Genomic DNA, 14,123 nt, shown 5'->3' with positions numbered 1-14,123 from the left:
ACAATTAAGATGCAGTGGGGTAACCGGTTTGCAGGGCAGAAATAGAGACGCAGATGTAGAGAACAAACGTATGGACAGCAAGCGGGGAAAGTGGTGGGGGGGGTGGGGGGGGTGGGGGGATGAATTGGGAGATTGGGATTGACATGTATACACTGATGTGTATAAAATGGATAACTAATAAGAACCTGCTGTATAAAAAAGTAAATAAAATAAAATTCAAAAAAATAGATGCAGTGTGGTGAGGTCCTGCACATGTTAATTGTACCTGGGTTGGCATTAATATCTCCAATAAATGTTCATAGGAGATTTTTTTAAATTATCTTTTTAAATAGTATAGGTGATTGGTGTTTAATAAGCTAATTTCACATCTTTCTTTATGGTGTCTATGGAGGACAAGGAGACCCTAAAAATGGTGCCAAATGAGATCCGTTGCTGCAATGAATTTGGTAGGGCCAGAGCAGGTCAGATGGTCAACAGGGCTTCAGAAAGGTACAGTCCTACTCAGAGAAGGAATTTGCATTGCTGCCCACCCTCAAGACCATGTAACACATAGCCCCAGAATGGGGACAAGCCTGGGTCTCTCCTAACAGTCAAGGGGCCATAAATGTATGAAGAGTCAGTGACTTCTTCCTGGGGAAGTAAACCATTCCCTAGGCTAGCCAGCAGCTTGTGAACTCAGTGAGTCAGCCTCACCAAAGGAGCCAAAAGAGCAGGTGTAGCTATATTTGTCCATCACCAGAGCCAGGATAGGGGTATGTGTATGTTATGAGATCAGAGAATCCACCAATGGCCAAGTGTGTCATTGCTAAGGATTAATATAGTTCAGCATAGAAGTATGTGTGTGGGTATGCTGTGGGCCCATGGGTACTGATCTCTACCTCTCTCCCCCTTTCTCTCATACACATACACACACACACACACACACACATACACAGAGGTTAGTATGGACCCTTTGCTAAAACAGCCTGGTGAAGAAGAAACTATGCTGAATTGTCAATCACTAAGCATGGATTCTTGTTCTGATTTTCCTACTACTTTGGCTGCTGTGTGACCCAGGCTAGAAACTTTTCGTTGTTGTTTTCCTTACTCATACAGTGATAGTGTTGTATGCAGATCACTCTTGTGGTCCCTCCCAACTTGACCTGAGTTTATGAGTCTATTTCTTGTCCCAGCTCATTTTTTGCCTTCTATTCCTTAACTCAAAAGCTTACAACTTCTTGGAGCTTCCTTCACCAAACCAGGTCTTACTATGATATTCAGAGTGAATAAGGGAGAAAGTTTAAAGACATACATACAATACATATGGTGCTGTGATTCTTCAAGGGGCCACAGTTCTTTCTCAAGGAACCCCTGCTGGTCAGAGATGGAAATTGTAGAGAAGGCACAGGTATGATCCAGGCCAGAGTTCTCTTCCTATCACAGCTCCCTAGAATGAATACTTCACTCCCTCTTCTCCATGGCAATGGGCCACATGCCCCTAGGCCACTGGGCATACATTTAGGCCCATCTGTCCCTTTTAGCACAATTCCTCTCCCAGAAAAGCAGTGTCCTCCCTACTTCCAGGAACCCGGGCTCTGAATGGCTAAGGCATCGGAAACTCCACCCTTTGAAAACCTTCTCCCTTCCCCACCGCAACCCCCATTCTCCAAATCTACCTCTTTCTTCCCAACTGCCACTACCACCAGGTCAAAGTAGTATGCTAGAAAGTCTCTCTGTTTCCTTCACTTTCTTCTAAGGGCATTTAATAATTAAGAATTGCACCACATCCAGATGGCTACAGGAGAGAGGGAAGCAGTCTTTTTTTTTCCATTGCTGAGCACTCATCTATTTTTCTGTGACCCTCCTACCACTTCCCCTGATTCCACCCATTTGTATATAGCACTGTCTTCTTTCAGCTAAAAATTCAGCAAGTTTATCTACTTTTTGGGGGGTGGGAGGGTGGGTAGACCAAATCACATTATTTGAAGGAAGGGTACAAAAGAAAGTATCTAAGTAGATGTTTTGATACATCTTATACACAAGATAAAGCTAACCCCGACATGCATGCTCTGGTGACCAGGGAAATCACCCCCATAGCTATGGAAGCCAGCCTAAGACTTAGCTCTGGTTATCGCCATCTCCCTGGTGTGTTTGTCAAAGAGATACTCTGCCATGCCAGAATCGGGGGCCACCACCTTGCACGAGATGGTTATGAGGTCACCCAATTCTTTGATGGGTTGCACCTGCTCATTCAGGTAATGAGTCTTGATGAAGTCAAACAAATGGGGGGATGTTGAATTTTCAGAGCCATTCCATCAACAGAATTTATACTCTTATGCACTGAGCCCTTTAAGGCTGCTGGGAATCTCAGTAATTTGGGAGATCTGACAAAGCTGTGTGTCATAGAGCAATTATGGGTCTGGGCCCACAGGAAAAGACATGCTGACAATGGATGGCAAGTAACTGGCAGACCTATTGCTGCTTCTGCTAATGGCTTTCTTTACTCACCTTGCCAGGAAACCCCAGGGCTTCCAAAAGCCTCAAATGTGCCCATGACACATTATCTGGAAAGGCCATGGAGATGCCAAATTGAATAAAAACGTACGGGTTTTTACAATAAGTGGAACTGAAATATTGTAAGGATGCCAGTCAGCCTCTCAAGGGAGCCCACAGGCATTCTGTGGTTGGACCTTGGTCCCACGATGAGGGCTGGTGACTGATGGTGTCACTTGACTACATGACATTGCCCTCCCTCTGAGACTCATCTGGCCCCTTCTGGTGGCACAAACTTGATTCCCAGTCCAGCCTTCCCATGCAGGCTGAATCTGTTGTACAAATCAACAGGATGCAAGTGACTTGGCAGTTTCCCCCTCCTCTCAGTTTCCTTCTTGGAAGAACAGGAGAGGTCTCTATCTGCTGCAAAACTAAGCATTTTTAATGGAAGTGCAGCTAAAAGATGCATTAAGGGGAAACACAGTATTGGAACTTTATAACACTAACATTCTTTTTGTTCTCCCCTTCATAAAATTACTTCAAAGCCACATTATGTCATAGTGTGGATGAAAAGGGGCTGGGTTAAAAAAAGGGAATTTCATTATTAACATCACCATGGTTAACCCCACTGCCAAGATTAACAAACCAGCCTAACCCTCTGGCAATTCATTGTCATTTAATATATACTTAGAGCCCACCCTGTGTGAAGAAATGGGGAGAACACACACATGGCCCTTCCCAATCAGACTTTACAGCCCAAAAAGGCAAGGCTCACATCTGGCATATCCTTTCCATAAAAATATTAAAATGCCACACAGGCATTAACCAATCATTTTTAAATGGGCCTATAAACCTTAATGTTTGATAGGTGTAAGTTCTCTGTGTCTTTCTATTCCACACTGAAATATTTTATGGTGACTTGGAAAGAAATACCAGTATTCTTCTTTCCCTTTCTCTGACTTCAGTGTTCTGCTACTCCCCCAAAGCCTGTTACACAACAGGCACTCTGCAAGGCTCAGGAGCTCAGAGCTGAGAAATGTATGAAACATGCTCTCAGAATTCTCAGACTGGAAGGGAGAGAGGGTGATAAGAGCAGGTGAGGTCAGATAAGGATATAATGGGGGTGCTCATGACCCAGATCATGAAAGGAGCAGCTCAGGAGTTTGGATATAGTAGATAAAGAGGGTACTATTTATGGAGGGTGGGAGGGGAGAGGGAAGATTTGGGCAGTGAACTTTGTGAGCCAAGGAGGAAAATGGTCAAGTTTGTCCTTCAGAAAGATAAGCCTGATGGCTGGGTGGGGAACAGATCAGAAGGGAGACGGGGGATTAAAGCTGCTGAAATGGCCAAGGCGGAGGGAAGGCTGAACTCAAAGGCAGCAGGTATCCAAGTGTAAGTGCTACCCAGGCAGAGCTTTCATCTTCATATGCTTTCTTTCTTCAAACTGGTCGTCCTGAGAACATGCCTGCAGTGGCTGGACCGGTTCTCCTTCCACAACTCATCCTTTTCCCACATAATGAAAGAAAGGCACCTCTCACCACCAAGAATCTTACTATGGTGTAAGGTACCAGAGTAAAAAGACTTGGGGTGGGGACAGAGAAGTTGAAAACAAGGGGACAATTTAAAATATAAACATCCATCTTATTAACAGATACATTTTCCCCCAAAATTTACTTTTTACATAAATGTCTTTTTATATAAATTTATATTCATTAATTACCAAAATTTAAAATACATTTCTGCTGTTTTGGTCCATTTTGAACTACTATAAATGATGGAAATAACTCTACCCAGCATTTTTAAATTGCATATAGACTTATGATCAAAAGGAATTTTTTTAATGTCTTAATTTTGAATTTATATATATTTTGTGAAAGAGAAGTATATTGGGGTTATCAATAATAGACTTTCAAGTATAAAAATATATTACATTAGGAGAAAATTCTTGGAGGGGTAAAACGGAAATGCAAATTTAAAAAGAAAAAGGAATGGTGTAAAAATCTACAATTATTAAAGAAGATGTAGTTCATATATATGTATATATAAATTTTAAAAATTTACATACAGTAGAAGTCCCTCTTTGGAGTTACTGTTGTATGGATTTTTGGCAAATGTATTCACCATCACAATCAAGATGCAGAACAGGGACTTCCCTGGCAGTCCAGTGGTTGGGACTTCACCTTCCAATGTAGGGGGTGCAGGTTCAATCCCTGGTCGGGGAGCTGGGATCCCACATGCCTCGTGGCCAAGGGACCAGGACATAGAACAGAAGCAATGTTGTGACAAATTCAATAAAGACTTCGGGAATGGTCCACATCAAAAACAATTTAAAAAAAAAAAGATTCAGAACAGCTGCCTCACCCCCCAAAATTCTTGCATGCTGCCCCTTTGGAGTCCATCCTTCCCTCAGTTTCAACCATCGGTAACCACTGTATCAATATTTGATACAGTATTGTAGTGTCATCTTTTCCAAAATTTCTTATAAATGGAATCATGCAACCTTTGGGGGTCTGACTTCAACCATTTTACTGTGCTTACCAATAGTTCATTCCTTTTCGTTGCTCAGTAGTATTCCATTGTGTGGCTAGATCACAGTTTATCCATCACCAGTTGAAGGACATTTGAGTTTTTTCCAGTTTCTGGCCATTAGAATAAAGGTTCTATAAACATTTGCATACAGGTCTTTGTGTGAGCATAGGTTTTCATCTCATGTGGGTAAATACCTATAAGTGGGTTATTGAGTCATGCAGCAAGTGCATGTTTAACTTTAAAGAAACTGCCAAACTGTTGGCTGTACCATTTTCCATTCCCACCAACAATGCATAAGAATTCCACTTGCTTCACATCCTCACCAGCACTTGGTATTGTTTTCTGTGTTTTGTTTTTTAGTTTCAGCCGTCCTAATAGGTATTTAGTGGTATCACATTATAGTTTTAATTTGCATTTTCTTAAAGACATAGAGCATCTTTTCATGTGCTTATTTGCCATCCCTATATCTTTTTTAATGGTGTCCAAATAGTTTTGTCACAATTTTATTGGGTTGGTTTATTATTATTAGGTTTTGAGAGATACAAGTCCTTTGCCAGACATATGATTTGCAAATATTTTTTCCCAGTCAGTGGCTTGTCTTTTCATCCTCTTTGGAGTGCCTTTCACAGAGCAAAATGTTTTAATTTGGTAAGGTCTACTTTATCAATTTTTTTCTTTTATGGATTACGTTTTTGGTGTTACATCTGAAATCACTTTAGTAACCCAGGTTTACAATGTTAGAATGTTCCTATGTTTTCTGCTAGAAGTTCTGTGGTTTTAGGTTTTAAATTTAGGTCTATGATAATTTTGAGTTAATTCTTGTGTAAAATATGAGGGGGTAAGGGTTGAGCTTCAGATTTTTTACGATGGACATTCAACTGTACCAGCACCATTTGTTGAAACACGTATTATTTAACATGAATGATGGTGAGTATCAATCATTAGTATTTAGACTTTACTGGATACCTTTAAAGAGTAATAATGAGGAATGAAATGTTTTTCTTTTCATGTGTCAGTATTCATAATATGCTGGGTTAGATTCTTTGCAAATATTTGAAATTATAGAAAACATTTTATTTTTAAGTTATTTTTTATTGAAGTATAGTTGAATTACAGTGTTGTGTTAATTACTGCTCTACAGTAAAGTGATTCAGTTATTTATATATATATAAATATATATATTTATATATATATATATATACACACATTCTTTTCCATTATGGTTTATCACAGGATATTGAATATAGTTCCCTCTGTTGTACAGTAGGACCTTGTTGTTTACCCATTCTATATATACCAATTTGCATCTGCTAATCCCAAACTCCCACTCCTACCCTCTACCACCTTCCTCCCCCTTGGCAACCACCAGTCTATTCTCTATATCCTGATTTTGTTTCTGTTTCATAGATAGGTTCACTTGTGTCATATTTTAGATTCCACAAATAAGCGATACCATAAGGTATTTGTCTTTGTCTTTCTGACTTACTTCACTTAGTATGATAATCTCTAGTTGCATCCATGTTGCTGTAAATGGCATTATTTTGTTCTTTTTTATGGATGAGTAGTATTCCATTGTATATATGTACCACATCTTTATCCATTCATCTGTCGATGGACATTTAGGTTGTTTCCATGCCTTGGCTATTGTGAATAGTGCTGCTATGAATATAGGAGGGCCTGTATCTTTTTGAATTATAGTTTTGTCTGGGTATATGCCCAGGAGTGGGATTGCTGGATCATATGGTAATTCTATGTTTAGTTTTCTGAGGAACCTCCATACTGTTTTCCACAGTGGCTACACCAACTTACATTCTCACCAACAGTGTAGGAGCGGGTTCCCTTTTCTCCACATCCGTTCCAGCATTTGTTATTTGTAGACTTTTTAACGATGGCCATTCTGACTGGTGTGAGGTGATACCGCATTGTAGTTTTGATTTGCATTTCTCTAATAATTAGTGATGTTGAGCATCTCTTCACGTGCCTATTGGCCTGTATCTCTTCTTTGGAGAAATGTCTCTTTTGGTCTTCTGCCCATTTTTTGATTGGGTTGTTTGTTTTTTTGTTGTTGAGTTGTACGAACTATTTGTATATTTTGGAAATTAAGCCCTTGTCGGTCGCATCATTTGCAAATATTTTCTCCCATTCCGTAGGTTGTCTTTCGTTTTGTTTATGGTCTCGTTTGCTGTGCAGAAGCTTGTAAGTTTGATTAGGTCCCATTTGTTTATTTTCATTGCCTTGGGAGACTGACCTAAGAAAACATTGATACAATTTATGTCAGAGAATGTTTTGCCTGTGTTCTCTTCTAGGAGTTTTATGGTGTCGTGTCTTATGTATAACCAACATTTTAGAGGGAAGCTTGATAATATATGGGGGCTACATAGTTTTCCAAAATTATTTTGGGGAATAGTCAAGCAAAAAAAGAAAAGTTCTGAAGACCTCTCTTAAGTATCGGCAGAAGAAATAGAGAAACAGTGTTTTACTGAAGAGTATTCCAACTCTGAAGGCTAGTAATTTGACACTAGCAGAGAGGAAAGTTAGAAAGAAAGAAGTAAAAAAAAGAAAAAATGACAACCTGGTTCTAACCTGAGGGGGATGTTGTGTGGTTGATGGTATTGCCACCAACCAAGCTCAGAAATACAGGAGATGGAGCAGACAGGGGTGGGAGAGAGGACAAGAGCTCAATGTGGATTATGCCTTTGGATAAAAGCATGGAAAGAAGCAGTTATTATTTTATGGGGTTAGAGTTTGTTTTGTTTTGGTTTGGATTGGGTGGAGATTTTTCTTTCTATTCACTCTTTTCATTTTATGTGTGTGTGTGTGTGTGTGTGTGTGTGTGCGCGCACACACAGGTGCACTGAAAGGTTACTTTATGTTGGATTGTTTCTTCATATACAAATTGATGTTTGACTCAGGCTAGTAGTAGAGAAGTTTGTGTGGTGTGATGGAAAAGCAAAGACGGGAAACATGCAGGTATGAAGTATGAATCCCACCTTTGCTACCACTAGCTGAGTGGCCTTGGGCAAGGTACCTTACTTCTCTGAACCTCACTTTCTTTGTGTGTAATATGGTAGTAATAACACCTACTTGAAACAGGATATTAAATGGGATATTTTTCTCATGGAACTGCAACCAAGGACAAAGGGCAACAAGTACCCCCCCCACCCCGCGCACACACATTCTAATAAGAGAGGCTAGATAGATCCAGATAAGTTTGCTTATTTGTTTATGCCAAGTGAGTTATTAAGTCTAGGAGAAGGACTCTAGGATACTAAAGTATAATTTTCAAAACAAACAAAGTACAAGATTACACACATATAAATAGAAGATTACCCGTACAAACTCATTGCTAAAACCCTGGCACTGAGAGAGGGAAGAGCTGGGGAGTGTACCTAAGGCCATGGCAGGCAGAGAGGAAAACAGTCCACCTGACTGACTGTCCCACTGATACCTACATTCCTCCTATTATTGCCCTTGACGGCCGCCAGCCCTCCACACAGCCCCGTGGGCATCTCCAGGGACCTCTGGCCTCCATCTGTCAGATCTATGCAGGTTACTCTGTGCCTGCCTTACGTGTCAGCCATGGCCCCCAGGGGCTGCAGGCTCTCTTTCTGCTCTCTTCCATCATCCAGTCAGAGAGCCACTGAAACTTTTGGGTGCTGTCTCACAGTACTTTGAGGGATGACACTGGGCCTGCTGGAGGCTCCATGAACTTCCCCTGGTCTACTGGCCTCAAAGAGCACACACTGGACATGGAGTTTCTTCCCAAGGCCAAACTCTGGGAATCAACTCACAGGGTCACTTTGCTCTGGGACCACCAAACCTACTGGGGATATTGGTGTCTCCTCTCCAGGTCTGGCCCAGGAAATACAAGGATAGGCTTGGGTTCAGAGTCCTCCCTCGCCTCAACAACCATCACATGCACAGTCAATTCAAACTCTTGTTTCCTTTCTCTCATTAACAACTCCTTCCCCCAGCCTAGGGCACCTCTGTCTAGTGGGGGTGGGAGATGAGGTGGTACTAGTTGTGGCTGATTTTCTCAAGCTCCTAAAATACCTGAACCCAAGGCTTTTGAAATTAAGAGCTGAGACCTTGCTGCCTTTGTTCTCCAGCTCGTTCCTGACACTCCTCCCCAGTCTGGGGGACAATGCCAGGCTCTGGTCTCAGGCCAACTGGCAAGAGCATTGTGGTGGAAAGAGGTGGACAACCCCAGTTAATACTTCACGTTCTCTTACCACATTCATTTTATATGACATACACCTTAGGTGTGATCTGCGATATTCCAGTTTTCATTAAGACCTGGCTGGCCCAGAGTCTGATTGCATCTGTCCCTGAGTCATCTTCTAGCCGTGGGTCTGCGGTGAAGCTCATCTGAGCACATTAAGGCTAGCTCGGGAGACCATGGGCACAGACCACAAACCCCTGGCCTGAGACAAGCTGCTTGGCTCCCACTGGGAGTCTCAGAAACCCAAGCCTACTGCACAGCAGGGGAGCAGGAAGGGAGAGTGAGAGCGAGGGGAGGCTGGTCTCCTGTGCTCTGTCCACATCAGGGCAGAAACCCTGCCAGGATCAACAGCCTGGCTCCTGGCAAAGCCTCTGCCAGGCTCCCTCAACACTGTGGTCACCAAAGGCCTGTGTTTTTTCTGAGATGTGGATTTTGAAAATGACCTCCTGAGGTCTGGCAAACAACTGAGTTCTTAGAGGAAAGAGGACAGGGAGGTGACGCCTCGCTCCAAGGGGTTATGAAAGCAGAGCAGGCTGTTACTGCGTGGGAATGGTGCTACAACAGCATCAGTGAACGCTCAGCGTTCACCTCTATAAGACAAAACTGCAGCCCAGGACGTGGAATCAAGTCACGGAAATGTACACCCCCAAAAGAGACCACTGGAGATGAGTTCTAAAATGCTGTTTCCGCAGTTCAGGGGTCAATACTGTTCCTCAAACCACTTCACCTGGCTCACCTCTGAACTCCTCTGCTTGAGCGTGCAAAGTCATTAGCTTACCCTGCCTCCTGCCTCTGCTGAGAGATGTTCTCTTGACTCTTCTTCCTGCCATTTTTCCTACTCTTGGTCTTCTGTCTCCTCTTGCGATCTCCTTTCCTACAGAGAAAGCTGACCTTCACATATACTTTTGACCAATTATGGAGTATCTTACACTCGGTGCATTTAGCTCTATGCAAGAGAGCCCCAGCCAGGCCCTGTGCTTTGTGTGCCCTGCCCTGACCGTCCTCTGCTGTGCTCCTCTCCATGCGATGGAAAGTCTGCAGGGTCAAGGGAGCATGATGACCCAGAGCCCTCAAGCCACCCACAACTCAAACATGGTCCCCAAATTTCCCACCCCATTGGCCCCTGCCAGCTTCTAGAACCCACATCAGCTTCTTCTCTGGGTCCTTCCTCCAATGTTCATAAGGCCCTAGGGGTGGAGGGCAAGGGGAAGGTGTTTGTGAGAAGAACGGATAGAATATGGACACGTGGAATGAGGTGTGCACACCCATGCACATAAGGTCTCTTAAGCAGCCCAGGAGTTGGCTCTCCCTGTGTGTTCTAGGGCAGGACCTTGAGGGCAATGAGAATCCAGACTCCTTCCATGACATTAGGAAGGTATACTTGTCAACTCTGGATGATAGAACATATTTTATTCAACAGCTTTTAGCTTGATTTATAACGTTAAAATGAGATAATACGGTACAGGGCTTCCATTTGTACTCTTGCCCCCGACCTTGTAAACATGAGGGGTGGGCCGGTACTCTTGTATCAGGTGTGGGGTTTGTATCCATCCAGATTTGTCTCCTTTCCTATAAAGACTCATAAACTGTCCTGAAGTAAATTAAAGAATATGTGGAGTGGTTTGGTTGGCCTTGACTGCATGAGCAAACCCCAACTAGGGAATTAGATTGGCACATTTTTTCTGCCTCTCCAATCTTTCCAAAGTCAAGATATTCCAAAGGCAACTTTTAAAGGGCTTTTTTTAATACTTTGTTCATTGTACTTATCTGAATTGTAACTAACTTCACAAGTATGTACTCAAGGAATTTTGTACTATCATGTTGACATTTAAGAAGGATTTGATTAGTTCTAATCCTTCTGATTAGTTCTAACTTCACAAAGGAGGTACATGTATTCTGTACTGTGGAGGCTCTGAATGAGCTTCCCTGTACTGGTTGTGAGCTTATCCATTGTTACCTTTAACCCCACAGTGGAAGGTTATTGCTTAGTGTCACTGTGGGAAAAGTGTTTCCTTGACGTGAATTTACACTTGAGTAGAATGATTAAGAAACATTTTTACTGATTTATGAGATGGGCGGTTTGTGAAAACTTATTTTTGCACCACATAGCTCTTTTGAATTGGCAACAATATCATTAAAAAATAAGCAGGCAGACTTTTCAGTCCACAGTGCTATATATGTATGTACTCACTCACACCTACACCCACACACAAACTTGATCTGATTGTTTTGGGTAGGATACACGAAGTTCTAACAATTAAGAAAAAAGTATTTCCTCTAACCCCACAAGCTTCTTTATTCCCCATTCTTGAGATTTACATATTTATATATCTCATATATAAATTTTGAAGGTTCATTCTGAAAGCAGCAAACTTGTCTTTATCTTGACTGGCTTTAGAAAAAGTGAGATAAATTCTTTTCATAGTCCAGGGAAGTTAGTAAAAAGTCAGACAAGCTTATAATTGAATCCTGACCAATCCAGTGACTAACTGCAAAACCTTGGGAAAAAATCCTTAAACTTTCTGAAAGCCTCCTCTGTAAAATGGGAGTAATGATACCTACCTTATAGAGTTTTCTGAGAATTACATAATGGCAGATGTAAAATACTTGACACGCTGCCTGGCTCATAGCAAAAACTCAATAAATGGTGGATCTATTTGTAATTACCATTTCTTTTTTTATTTGTTCCTGAAATTTACTATCATAGAAGTGTATCAACTCTACAATTTGTCTACCATTTCTTCCAAACAAATATCTGGAGTACTTTTTTCAAAACTGGTAATTTGATAGATTTTCATCATCTCCTGACTTCTTCCTTTGATGAGCATCTTGGAGGTCAGAGCAAATGGCCCGGGGTTAGGGTAAATTCCTTCCCTACACCTACTACTCTGGCCACAGCTTGGGATATAAAAGCACAACCTCAAAACAACAGAAAGATATAAAAAGCTAATAAAAGTTGAGGGAAACTCTCTAGCTTCTAGTGGGTACAATGTGTGCATTTCTAACACAACTGAAAGGACACTTTAAACCTAGATTTTAAATGTGTTTGCCTCAGTTCACCATCTTCTAACAAGCAGCTATTTCCCCCCAAATTAAGGGCAACGTCGCCATCTACTGTTTCCATTTCATAATCACTGAAAAGAAACTGCTTGGTCTTAATGTAAAGCTCGAAAAAGTTTTTTTCCTTATATAACTAATAATGCAGTCTCTATTTCAGCTTCCAGAATAAACTCCGTTTTACAGAGTTTCACTGTTTGAAAATCTCTTGTTGGGGCCTGAAGGTGGCTCGATGTTGAGAATGGGTCTTGGATAAATTTAGTTAAATTTCTTTTCCCAAATTTTGTACGATGTGTATCTGTCCTCAAGCCTACACCCTCAATTTAGTTATACTTAAAACTGACGAATGGGTGGCAAATTGTGTGTGGTTTGTTATCTCTGCCTTGAAAATTGTACAGGCAGGGAGCACTGGGAGGTGGGAGAAACCTGAGAAATACTGAGAAGCCAATCGGTGGTTACTGCTCAAAAAGTAGTTACCCTTGCTTGACAGATCCGCGTAAGACCCGGGAAGAGTGGAGTCAGATATCTAGATCAGCTCTGTGGTGCCCTAGCACCAGATCTTCAACCTGCCCTGCCCCACAGACAGTTGACAGCCATGTCATCTCCTGGGTGTAACTTTTTCCTCTGCCTCTACCATGATTTATTACTGCATACCAACAAACGGCTAATACAGAGCTTTTTGTTAACTGTAAAGTGGTTTTGGAGACAGTTTGTATGAAAGGCACTTTGCAAAATCAAGTCCTAAGTACTTCATGAAGCTGGAGAAAGGGTACCCTTTCCACATTTATGTACATACTTGTCTGGCGTTTTGTTTTTCCATCACCTCACTTGGCCCCGGGAAACACCTTTCATCTTCAAATGGCTCTCTTCCACGCTTCGGTGTTAATTCAGTCTCTGGTGAACTGTTTCTGCCCCTGGGTGTGTTCCTCAGACACCAAGACTGTAAGATTCCTGTGTAATACTCTGGAAGGTAACAGTTCATTTTCCACAAACAATAAAATAATATAAAGTGTCTTTACCTCCTACCGGGATAAACTGCACACCCCTCACAGAGAACAAGGACCCCTGTTCACATCCTGGACGGGAAGCAAAATGATTTAGAACAAGTGGAGTTTTGCACGTTTTTGGAAGTGTGTTCGTCTCCACCACCAGACTGGATTCTAGCCCTTAGATTCCAGCTCTTTTTGGGGTCATTTCCCTCCTGAGATTGGGATCAAAGTGGACAAAGCCCATGGCCTGGCCAGGGTATACACCCCGGAAGAGGAGGCTTGGTTTACTTTAGTGCAGACAAGGGGCTTTCCAAAACTAAAGTTATTGGGAAAAGCAGAGGGAGAAGGGCTGGAAACTCACCCACACACACCCCCCCCCCCGGCCCCGCCCCTGCTGTTCATAATCACTCACAGACTGGAGATGTTTAGGAACAGATTAGGTAACCTCAGCTTCTATAGTCCCTCAAGACATGAAGCCACAGAAACCTCACCTCAGATCCTCTGATTCTGGTTTAACTGTAATTATATATAATTAGTTTTGGGTTTTTTCCTTACCTTTTGACTCCCTTCACCCATTTCTCCCACCCCTCACCCCACCCCACACTAATAAACGATCTATTCTCTGTTTCTATGAGACTGTTTTTTTGTTTTGGTTTGGTTTGGTTTGATTTTTTTAGACTCTACATATTGCTATCCCGAGACAATTATAAATTAGGCTCGTAGAGTTTTTTAGACCACATTGCAATTTGTGCTGCAAATCCTGGTTATAGGTTGTTTTCTGCTTGTTTGTTTTCCTTTACTCTACTGAAGCGATTGTCATTATACCCCCCAGAGAAGGGGTCCCCAACCCCCGG

Source organism: Balaenoptera ricei, chromosome 3 (genome assembly GCF_028023285.1).
Source record: "Balaenoptera ricei isolate mBalRic1 chromosome 3, mBalRic1.hap2, whole genome shotgun sequence".
Lineage (NCBI taxonomy): Eukaryota > Metazoa > Chordata > Mammalia > Artiodactyla > Balaenopteridae > Balaenoptera > Balaenoptera ricei.
Note: the sequence above shows the minus strand (reverse complement) of the source record.